This window comes from Ailuropoda melanoleuca, chromosome 1 (genome assembly GCF_002007445.2).
Source record: "Ailuropoda melanoleuca isolate Jingjing chromosome 1, ASM200744v2, whole genome shotgun sequence".
Lineage (NCBI taxonomy): Eukaryota > Metazoa > Chordata > Mammalia > Carnivora > Ursidae > Ailuropoda > Ailuropoda melanoleuca.
The window spans coordinates 158,658,300-158,671,282 of record NC_048218.1 but is presented as its reverse complement, the minus strand read 5'-3'; positions in this window follow the sequence as shown (position 1 = coordinate 158,671,282).

Here is a 12,983-nt window from a genome sequence, read left to right as displayed (position 1 = left end):
TCCTTTTACCAAATAGTGATTGTCTGTTACCTGTCCTGTGTCCTGGCCCTCACCACTTCCCAGGATGCCTCTTCCCTCTGATTTGATTTGACCTGCAGGAAGTGGTTTGGAATTAAAAAAGCTTTTCTCCCATTAAAACAGATTTCTTTTTATGAAACTAGACACTTCCCAGATGGTTTTAGGTCCTGAGACTAAATAATAAAATGGCCCTCTATTTAGTCCTGAGACTAAATAATAAAACGGCCCTCTATTGAAGGTGGTATTAGAGAGCTGCTCAAGCAGAGATACATGTACAACTGGGCAACCTCAGGTTTTGTTACTTGCGTAAGTGTTCAATAAGACACTGGCCTAGCACCTTTAAGAAACTCTTTGTCAACACTCCTTAGAATATTAGAAAGGTTAAAAGACAACAAGAGTTTAAAGAACTTAAAGGTTCGTTTTAAATATTTTACCCAGATAGCAAACAATATGTCTCTAGAGAAAGGAGAGAAGTAACAACTGGAGGCATAGTTACCACATGACCTTACTTGAGAAGAACAACAGAGCTTGAAAAATCAGTCCATAAACCTTACTCCGTCTCTGTTTTCTCTTACCTGTTTTAGACCCTAAGGCAGAAGATTCAGGGCATATTCGAATACATGTACATTCATGTTTTGAGGAAGGTGAAAAATAATTTTTGCTGACAGGAAACCAGGTTGTTAAGACTAAGCAGGATTTAAAGAGATAAAGTTCTTGGTAGGACATCTTAGAGTAAGTAAGTGATTAAAGCCCTTTAAGCATAAACTGAGAAGTTCAGTCAAGGGCCAGTCATCCTGAGACCTAGAAGAACCTGGATCAGCTGCGTGAACAGGATCAGGAGGATTAGAGGTGGTACCTGAGTGTGGGTGAGGTGAAGAAAAGGGCAAAATCCAGGCATGAGTGAGAAGTTTTATGGACTGAAATGAAAAGTGAGAGTTTTAGGAAGATGAATAAGGTCTGAGAATCTAATGTGAAACATGGTAACTATAGTTGGTAGCACTGTATTGTATAGTTGAAAACTGCTATGGGGGTAGAAACATGTTCTCATAAAAGAAGATAAATATGTGAAGTGATTCCCCCCTGAATGGGGGGAATTCTTTCACAGTGTATACCTATATCAAATCACCATGATGTACCTTTAAGTATATTATCATTTTATATGCCAATTATACCTCAGTGAAACTAAAATTTTTTAAAAAGTAAGATTTTTTTAACTAAATGCAGTACTTACCTTAGGTTTTTATCCTTATACATTTTATGCTGAGTAAATTGTTACTGAACCAATTTATATCTTTATTCTATTACTAATTTAAGAAACATATATAGAGCTTTGGTGTATATCTCTCTCCTATCTTTCTATCTATCCTATCTTTCTCCTAAATGCTAGGATACAATAATTAATGACAGAGTCTCTATGTCCTAGGACGTCATGGTACACTGAGGAGGATAGTCATTTTAAAAATAACTACAATATAATTGTATATTGTTTATGTAAGCAATATTAGTGATATGTTTGGAACATGTGAGGTAGTATAGGGAAGTGAAAAATTTACTTCATCTGGGAATCAGGAAAGACTTTACATAAGAGAAACGTGTGCAGGGTTTTGAAGAATGAGGAATGGATACTGGGGTAATGAAATGAATGGAACAGAATATGCAAGAGCCCAGAGCTATTAAGTCTTGTAGTGGGTTCCAGCTTGACTGTGGAAGATAGTAGCCAATAATGAGGCTAGAGAGGTGTGTAGAAATAGACCACGGAAGACCCTGTTGGCCAAGGAGCTTAAACTTCCTCCTGCACATAGGGAGGAGTCATTGTGAAGTTCTAAGCAGGCAGATAATTTGGCTATCTTGGCGTTTTGGTTCTATCACTTTGACGTTAGTGTGGAGAGTGGAAGTGAGAGGTGAGGCTGGAGCAGGATTAAGTGAGATGTGCAAAGACCTGGGCCAAGAAAGTGGTATTTGGTGATGGAGAGGAGGTGATAGATTTGAGAGATATTTATATTTAGGAGATTTTTAAGAAAGATATTTAGGGTATATTTAGTGATTAGTCAAGGAATATAAGAGGAAAACTAAGATATCCTGGGGAAGATAATTTAGAAGTGGCCTGAAGGAATTTCGGATGGAGATATCCAGAAGACAGCTGGGAATATAGGTCTGAAGCTTGAAAGGGAAGTATATACTGTTATTATAGATCTGAGAGTAAGAATATGCTAGGTGATGTATAAAGTCATGAGTATTCTTTGGGGAATCTATAGAAGAATCGCAGATTATGGCCAAGAAGAGGAATCTGTGAAACAGCAATTGAAGGCTGAGACAGGATGGTCAATAAGGCAAAACAACAAGGGTACTGGAGACTCACTGATAGAAAACAAGAAAAGCTGAAACATATCTAAAAGGAAAGAATGATTAGAAGGTCAAATGCTACAGAAAAGTCAATTCTTATAAGGGCTTCAAATGCCCTGTTAGATTGGAACCGAAAAGATCACTGTTGTTGTTAGGGGAAGCATCCTCTGTGAAGGAAGGTGCGTTAGAAGCCAGACTGCACGACCTGAGCAAGTCGGAGACATCTTTAGAGATGCTGACATGAGGGGAGGATAAAAAAGGTCAGAATAACCTGAGAGAAACTTCTACATTTCTCAAAGAATTTTATATATGCTGCCATATTATTATTTTTTATAAAATCAGTATGGAAACATTTACTTGGTATCACAACATAAACTATGTCTATAGGACAGCTTATCTGTTGTCAGTTTCCTGGGGGTAGGAATTGACATTTCAGATTTCAATCTAAAAGGAAATATGTATATACGTAATACGTATAACACTTGACAGGGAAATTCAAATACCTTTGTGTTTCAAGGTATACTTAACTTGATGTTAGAAGAAATGAAAGCTTTGGAAACTGACTTTACAGTACAATAGTTAAAATAATAGACTAAAACATATGTTATATTCGTGTAAATTGGACACTCTGATATAGGAAAATAAGTAAAGATGTGCTTCAGAGGCCAGATTCTAAGAAATAAAAAGGTAGAAGGAACCCGGCACAATGGATAATTATTGAATTGAGTTTTAGGAATTAAGCATTTCATAATACAAATGAAAAGTTGGATAGTCAAAGGGTAAAGTGATTTAATCAGAGTTGCTCAATGAATTAGTGACAGAAACCAGCATTAATGATATTTAACAGTTAAATTTGATTCTCATTCATTAAGTACATCTTATATGTCAGGGACTGTGCTAAGCACTTTCTATTCATTTTATCTTTTAATCTTCAAAGACAATTATGACCTCAGTACTATTATTACTACATTTTGCAGAAGAGGAAACTGAATCACAAGAGATAAAATAATATGCCCAAGATCACTTTGTAAATGGTGGAGTTAGCATTTAAACCTAGTCAATCTGACTCAAGAGTTAACTGCTCTAACTCATGACCATCTTCTACCGGATATAGGCACATACACTGTATAAGTATAACCTGAAACTGTTAGAGACATTCAGCTTTCTCTTTTATAGATAGGGATCATATGTACAACATAAAAGATTCTTTTTGGTTTGGGACTTTAATGGGAAAGAGTTAAAAACAGAAAAGTTACAATGCGATAATTGAGAAATTTAATATATTAAATTGGTATTTTCCTTCGACAAATAAATTTTGAAAAGTAAAACATAGTTTTGATTTTTTCTTTTTACCACAAATGTAATGTAATAATAACATGTTCAGAAAAGCATATTGTAATGATGAAATAACACATTTTTGCCAAGGTAATTATTATAATAATAGGTTATTTCACATTTTTCCCTTCTCCACCCAAGTCATTTTTTTTTTTAATAAGTAGACTTTCATCTGCTTAGCATCTGAGTCAGATGGCAATTTGCCTAACTGGTTGTTTTATTTGGGGGGGGGGAGGTGGCAATGCAAGTTCACATCCTATCAACAACTTTAGTTATCATCTTGAACTATGCAAATCAGCTGGACACTCCAGTGGTAAAATTCTAAGAATATTGACTGATGTTTTTATATTCATTTAGGCAATTAATGGAAGATCCAGTAGAGCTGATTTTATTGGGGGAGAGGTGCATAACACACGGAGACCATTATACCTGAGTTGGCTGTTCAGCATTTACTAAGTGGTGCTCCTTACTGACTTAACAAGAATTAACTAAGCCTTAGAGTTTGCTTCCATCCCAGATAAGCGCAGAAGAATGAAATGAGAGTCCCGCATAGGTCTTTTTTCTTGCCAGAACCTGGCAGGCAGAGTGCAGGCAGGCATGTAGGCCAAAGGTTTTCAGTGGAGGAAGGGGCAGAGGGTTGCCAACAGAATTACCTATTGGGATTTTCCAGTTTTACTCTTTAGACTATCAACATTTTTGCCCAAGTTAGGAGTAACAATCTCCAGGTAAAATGGCCAGTGTCTCTGGTTCTCTTGCTTAGCTGAACATTATAATCAACTAAGGTGCTTTTAACCAGGAGTTTAACTATTGGCATCCAGTATTTTTTGAACCAGAATCTCTAGAGTTGGAGATTAAGCTGGCATTTAAATTGAATCAGTATTTCAAAACAAAAAAATTTTTTAACAAATTATTCTAATTTGTTGCCAGGGTTGAACATCATAGGCTCACCTATATATACGGTTGAAAAATCCTCACAAATAATCCTGATATTCTAACTTACTGCAAGCTCTCCCTCCCACCCCTCATCCCCAACACACACACCATTTTCTCAACTCCTGGTTGAGAACACTAGACCTACATGATGATGAAGAGAAACATGGGTAAGAATGGAGTACCCCATTGCTGGACCAGATCATGTCTGAGTTTCTCTACCTTTACACTATTTAGGTTTGATAATCCTTTGTTGTTGGAAGATGGGACTGTGCTGTACATTGTAGACTGTTGACCATCATCCCTAGCTTCTACCCCCTAGATGCCAGTTGCATTTCGTCCAGTTGCAGCAACCATCAAATGTCTCCAGACATTGCCAAGTGTCCTTTAGGGGACAAAATCACTTCTCGTTGAGAACCACAGATCTAGGCAATAAACTAAAGCAGGACTTAGCAAGTGAGTCTGGAGTGGATCTGGCTGGATAGAATTAGAAATCTTTAAATGCAAACTGGAATGCATGAAGATTTATCCAGGGCTTTACATTTCATCCAAAGAAGCCACAGAACTATTTGGAATTTGTTCTGGTTATCTACTGCTGCATAAAAAAACCGCTGTAAAATTTAGTGACTTAGAACAGTGACAACATTAATTTTATTCACAAATCTTCAATTTGGCCATGGCTAAGTGAGAGAGGTAGTTTTCGCTCTCCTGGGGTGGCCCAGAAGCTGGGGGCTAGAATCATCTGAAAGCTCACTCACATGTCTGGTGGTTAATGGCTGGCTGTCGACAGGGGCTTCAGCAGGAGCTATGGCTGAAAGACCTACACGTGGCCTTTTCATGTGGCTTTCTCATAGCATGGTGGCTGGATTCCAAGGACAAGTGTCTCAAGAGAACAAGGCAGAAGCTGTTTTGCATTTTATGAATTGTTCTTGGAAGTCACATAACGTCTCTTCCACTGTGGTCAAAAATCTGCCTGGATTCAAAAAAAAGGAACATAAGCCCCATTTTTTGGTGAAGAGTTGTCAATGTCACTTTATAGGAAGAGCGCATAAGATGGTATGCATTGCTATAGTCATCTTTGGAAACTACAAGCTGCCACAAACTTGAAATGGCAGATCATTTAGGATTGGTTATCTGGAGTCTATGACAGCGTTATCTAAGGATTTTTCCAAGGACCACATATATCAATAAGCTGGGGAATATTTGTTTCCAATGCCAGTGTTTGGACCTTTCTCTCAAGGATTCTCATTTGGCAGATCAGCTTTAGACATCTGGTGTCTGGTTTTTCAAGAAGTCCTCAAAATTTTTCTTATGTGTGTTAAGAATGTTCTTTGTTTATACAGATGCTTTAATCATTTACACATTTCCATTACACATTTACACAGTTTCTTCCATGAAACAAGGTAGTGATACAGGCGGAGCTTTGAGGAATGTAGGTCTCCGGAAGAAGCACTTCAAACATGTGTTTGGGTTTGTAATATGCATATGTTACTTGTCAAAAGACACTTTCAAAGTAATGTTGCTGATTGAGGGCTTGTGGACATTGATTTATTTGAGTTTCCACGAATGTCAAAATAAAAAAAAAAAGATTACATTATAGTCACGGTCAAGAAATTTGGGTTTGTTTTTTTTTTTAGTCTAGTTTTGTGGTCAAATTTTATATGCTTTTATATAACATTTGAAAACTATACTTTAGGCATAAAATGAAAAAGCAATATTTGTAATGATGTAGCTGAAGTTGTGTCATAAGGAATGATTCTTTGTAGAAACTTAACATGATAATGTATATGGTAATGGGAATTTCATTTTGAAGGAACCTCATGAAAAATGCAGGAAATAAAATGCTAGTATAGGGACATTTCCCTGGCTTGAACTTTGCTGATCAAGCAACTTCAATGACCTAAAATATACTTGAGAAAACAGCATGAAAAAAAAGCCTCTTTGCAATCAAAATAGAATACAAAAGTTCATACTTTACTTGGAGTCTACACATTATTAATGTGCATGAAAGTCTGATAGGGTTCCTACTTTACAGCAAAGGAAAAACATCATGTTAGAATGGTTTAGAAGTGAATGACCTCAATCTGGCACAATGAGAACTAGGAACAACTGAGGCAACAACAAAATTTAATTATTTCAAGTTTTCTGAGTACGGGAAAACCACTCATATCTCACTATTTTTAGGGGTATCACTATAGTACAGAGGTATAGCAATTATTTCTCATCATAATGAGCCTGAGTTTCTGAAAAGCTTAACTAATATTAAATATATTCTGTTTAATAGGTCAGGAAAATATTTAACAATTTTAGAAAAAAATTTCTTCTAAGTGGTTAACATTAAATAAGCTTTAGTGCTTTTAGTAGACAAACTTCCATTATATATAAAATTTTTTTTTGATTGCCTCGTTTGCAGAAGATGCTAGATAACGTTTCCTTATTGACATGCAAGTAAGTCATCCTATTAAGATATTTTCTTAATTTTTTTTACTAAATTAAAGGCTTAAATGTGACATAAAATCTAATACAGCAACCTGAATCTATTATAGAAAACCATATCAGCATTTCAGAGTTATCTTCATATCAGCAAATGCTAATAAGCTGGGAAGGAATGGTAGAGCCAAGGGGGTCATCTAACCTACCACTGAGTCCTGTTGAATTTGGCTCCCAAATTCCCCTCAGATACGTTCACTTCTCTGCCTCCACAGCCACCAGCCTTGTCCATATCACCATAATCTCTCCCATCTGTATTCCTTCAGTAGACTTCTGTCTCCCATCTCTCTTGCCTGCCTCCAATCCCTTTTCCAAGGAGCCATCAGATCAAGTTACTTCCTTCTGTAATCTGTTACTATGACTTTCCATTCTATTCCATATAAAACCCAAAGTCCTCATCCTCTCCTTCAAGACTCCGAATGATTGAGTTTCTTTTTATTTCTCGGCATCTCACGAAACTCCCCTTTGCTCACTCTGCCCTAGATCCTTTGGCCCTCACTAAGTGTTTTGGCCTTGGTAGAGATAATTCCCACTGCCTCATCTCTATATTCTTGGCAGAGCTGGCTCCTTGTTCTTCAGGTGTGAGTTTGAATTTTGTCTCCTCCAGGAGATCTTTCTTGATTACCCTTCCTAATGTAGGTCTGTCTCTCCTCAATATTACTCTCCATTACAGTACAGTGTGTTAAGTTCTTTTGTAATTCCTATCAAATGTATTTTGTTTGTTTGTTTGTTTATTTATTTTGTTTCCCTCACAAGCCCCATGAAGAGAAAGACCAATCTGTTTTATTGAACACTGACAATGCTGAGTGCCTGGCACATAGTAGGTTTCTAATAAATATTTTTGAATTAATAAATAAATGTATAGTGGTCTATAAGTAAATAAAAAACTAAATACACAGAATCTGTAATGGCAAGTGTTCATGTTAATAAAACTTTTCTACATATTTAAGAAAAACGGGGGTGATTCATAGATGCTCTATCAGTATGGATTATGAAATAAGAAGTTTGTAGAGTTTATAAATAACTTTTCAGTATGGTATTATAGATTGCATTGATTCCATTCTCCAAACATGACTTTGTCAGAACCCAAGTAGGGTGTTGGAGATATTTGCCCTGATTCAAGCAAGTGTTTCTTCAGAGGAGAATAAAAGAAGTGAGACTATGGCTATGGAGAGAGGCAGCAGGGAATTATTAATTCTGATATCCCACTTACTCTCAAGCATAGTCAAGAGATTACACCTATTATTAATGTTCTCTATGGAGTTTGAAGAGTTTAGCCTATACCTTACATTCAGTAATGATTCAATAAACACGATTTTAATTGAATTTACCTTGAAAAGTTGGATATGAGAAACATTTCTCTTTGTTCAGGCTTCCAGATTTACTCCTTGGCATCCAATTAATGATAATTTTAATACAGATTAAGACAAAAAGCCAGTTTTTTGCATTGGTGACTGGTGCATGCTTCTTGAAACCAGAGAAGTATTTTTCTATTTCCAAGATGGGCTTAGGAATGGGGGTAGTATATTATAAAAACAGAAATAAAAATATTTTTTGAAGGAGTGGAAAATTTTCAGACCATTTAGGGGACCTAGTTTTACTTTTGTGTATCAAATAGATTGAGAAGTGGATATAATTATATAGGCTGCTAATGCAAATACACAAAAATGAAAAACCATACTGAAATAAATCTCTTAACCTTATACTTAGTAGAAACATGTGATGATACAGGCAATAATTTTATTATAAAAGGCATGCACAGTAGGTCTTATGTAAAATAAAACAAGAAAGAAACCTTTAGGTGGCGGCCAAGAGCTATGATTATGAATTCCTTAGTCTGCTTTTATGAGAATTTATGATCTTGTTTGAAAGTGGTCATGTTAAACAAGCTATTTAAACCACAGTAATTCAGTGCAAAGCAAATACAAGAAACAAAATTAGGCCTGCAAAGAAATGGATTTGAATGTTAATATCATTAATCAAATCTTAATTTTGATTAAACAACGGGTATTCTGATTATGAATATTAGTAGGGAAACCAGATCTGGGAAGATAATTTTACCAGCATTCAGTCATGGGATTACTCTTGAAAACTGTTAAATAACTGTTAAATAACTGTTCCAATTTTGAAAGAAATCATCTTTAAAACAAAATGGTAGCATTTTAAGAACTCAGAGAGTGTAATTAAGATGTCAAAACTGTCCAGATGCTCATTGTGCAATTGGAAACTCCACTCGAAATTGACACAATGCCCCAGAAAAAAAGGTCAATGATCTAACTTATTCTTGCAACATCTGCCAGAAGCTGTGGCTTCTTGCAGGACTGTGTTCTTTTTCTCGTGCATTACTCTCTCAAACGAAAGTTGGATCAAATCTGTCATATACCTCTTTCAATTCTAGAAAAAAAAAGGGGGGGAAATAAAAAATATTTTCAAAAGCATTATGATTTTATGATAGTATGCACTAGTTTTTCCTCCCTGCTTGTTCTTTTTTCATCAATATGCCTTAATCTACTAGAGGAAATAATTTTAAGCATCACTATAAGAAATTGCTTTGTAGAAATTTTCATTTAAAAGTTATTAATGATTAATTCTGTTAGCAGTTAGTTTCATGATGTACATTTTTGACAACATTTTTGGCAATATAGACTAACTTTGATTATTTGCTTCCAATTAATCCCAACTTCTTATCCACTGAAATAGTGCATCTTTAGCATCAACTATATGCATACTCAAGATCACGGATGAGGGAAAACAAGTAAAAGACAAACTTAGTACATAGGGAATTGACAGACTTTTGAGATGCAACAAGAGAACAGAAACAAATTACAGTACTCTAGCAAAAACCACACATTATTTTTGAGTAATAAAAAAGAAGAGAAGGAAAAGTGTGGGTTGATATTAATAAAGAAAAGCTCTATAGGGAAGATAAGTAAACTGGTGGTTTCCCAGTGCATTATTGGGAAAGTAAACATTTTAATTCCTAAGAAACCTTATTTCAGTTACTTAATGTCAATATTCCAAAATTGTACTGTGATAATATAGACGTAGCAGCATTGAATAGTTCCTTTTCCAAATATTTTCCACTATGTTAGTCAATGGCGATGTGACAGCCCCTCTCAAAAAACCATTTAGTGGGGCGCCTGGGTGGCACAGTGGTTAAGCGTCTGCCTTCGGCTCAGGGCGTGATCCCGGCATTCTGGGATCAAGCCCCACATCAGGCTCTTCTGCTATGAGCCTGCTTCTCCCTCTCCCACTCCCCCTGCTTGTGTTCCCTCTCTAGCTGGCTGTCTCTATCTCTGTCAAATAAATAAAAAATCTTAAAAAAAGAAATTTAGTATGTTGTTGGATTATGTAGCAAGCTGCACAAGGAGAATTACCTAGAAATTATTTCACCCCTTACTTTACAATGTAAAATTGTCTAGGAGTAAAGTTAGGCTAAAAGCCTAGAAAGTTGTACCTATGGGATTTATATGGTAGAAATATAATATTTTCCTTGTCACCATGAATATCTTCAAAATGATATTCCTGAGGATAGGAATTAGGAGATCTGGCTCTAACCTGACTCTGATGATATATATGGTGATAAAATTATAGTGAGGATACATCTCTTCTCTGAAAGCATCTTCCTTCTCTGTAACATGAAAGAGAAGTGGATGGTCTGTACATGTACATTTCAGGAATTTCAGAGAGTAAAATCCAACATAATCCAGCATGATCAACATAGAAAATTTTGCTCATCTGACAGATAAAAGCATGACATGATTTCAGTGAGAATTGCAGAATGAATCCATCTGTATACAGGACCCCACACGTAGGTCAAGAATGGCCCTCTAGCATTGTGCAGTGCTCAGTATGCATGACTATGTGCTGGTGCTATAATTATATCCATAGAAAGAAAAGAAGATACGGAAAATTCCTCTGTACTAAAAATTTTCTGTAATAGTGATTTAGTTTCCAAGTCATGATCTTTTTTTCAGAACCTTGAAGCAAGGTGTCTTTAAGCAATATAGAAACTGGTAAATGCAATAGTAGTAAAAACAGAGGAAAACAGAAAAGGCAGATGTCCTAACTATGGTGAGTAAAAATGAATCACCAAAACGTTGAGGACTATAAAACCAGTAGGCATTATGGAGCATCGATATATTCTTATGGATTTAAAAGACTGAAAATTATCAGTGGATGAATGTGACTTTTTAGGTGTTTAGAAAATGCAATCCTCATTAAGTTTTAATTACAAGTATGTGAAAGCATAAATAAAGAATCTGCCACTATGCTGGTAGATTTAATTATGTGTGTATATCTCATACAATTTATATAACTATGTTGTCATAAATAATTTACATATTAAGATACATATCTCCTTAGTTCAAAGCAATGCATTTAAACCTGAATGGACCATTTCTTTTTACGTGCAATCCACTCTTGCATACTTTTGAAAATTAGGTGAGAGCCTCTAAAAGAAAGAGAAACATCCAATTCCCAAAATAAATAAAAAAGTAACTCAAAGTATATGCCCTTTTGATGATAGGGGAGCAAAAGACAGGTCGGTATTCAAGAAATTTTTATTATTCTGGGGCGCCTGGGTGGCACAGCGGTTAAGCGTCTGCCTTCGGCTCAGGGTGTGATCCCAGCATTATGGGATCGAGCCCCACATCAGGCTCCTCCGCTATGAGCCTGCTTCTTCCTCTCCCACTCCCCCTGCTTGTGTTGCCTCTCTCGCTGGCTGTCTCTATCTCTGTCGAATAAATAAATAAAATCTTTAAAAAAATTTTTTATTATTCTATCTGCTATATGGAATAAACAATATAAAGTGACGGAAGTGCCCAAATGCCTTTACCCCCAGCACCATACAAAAATAAGAGAAAAAAATCTTTGTGTCTTGTTTCTTGTAACTATTGCTTCAAAACGTACAGTTAATCCTGAGCCACATCTTTATTCTTCACCTTGTCAGTCGACCACATAATGTACAAAAGTTATTATCTTAAGTGGCAACAACTCAGTGTGCTGGACTCGCTGGTTTCAGAGTCCCGCTCCTCACTACGTGATTAGAGTGAATAACGCCAGATCTAGACAAACATAGCAGATGACAAATCTCATTGATTCTATTCACTGTGAACTTAAGGAGAGGACAAAGAGAGAGAAAAAAAAGCAATCTGTTTATGATGCTATTTTCTAGGGCTAATTTTTCTTCTCACTTTTATTTATTAAAGAAATACTTTAAATTGCTTCAATTGTAATGTTTTGCATTAAGTCAGTGGAACTGGGATTAAAACAACCAGGAAAAAAATAATACTTGGAAAGAGAGAGAAAAGAATTCATCAAGGAACAATACGTAAAATTTAAAAAGAGCAAAATACACAAACTTCTAGAAGAGGGAGTACAGAGAGAGTAAGAAAAGGTAGCAAGAACAAAAAATGAACTAAAGGCACGGAAGAAGACTAAAAATAAGCATAATACCAAAAAAACTCAATATTGAAGGGGGGGGGACTAAGAAACAAGAGTGAAGCCAGAAAAAAAGTAATGACACTGTAGAGTAGAAATAGCAGAATAGGATGGGAAAAAGGAGGTCAATGCTTAAAAATTAGAAAAAAAAAAAAAGCACACAAAGGTCTGGAGGACAGCAAACGAAGTAGGATACAAATGGGAAGGAAGCAGTGTCTAGATTATTAAGGGGGTTAGGCGGGCAGGAGGTAGGTAGGTCTCAGAGCAAAGAGCCACTGGAGCCAAGTGATTTTTCTTTGTCTTTTACAAGTAGAGTTTATGCCACTTGAATGGAGCTTGCAAATGGGTGTGAATTATTTTACTGGTATCATTCAAAGTCCTGTTGTAATAGTGTCAGGAATTTGGCATAGTAGTATGAACCTAAC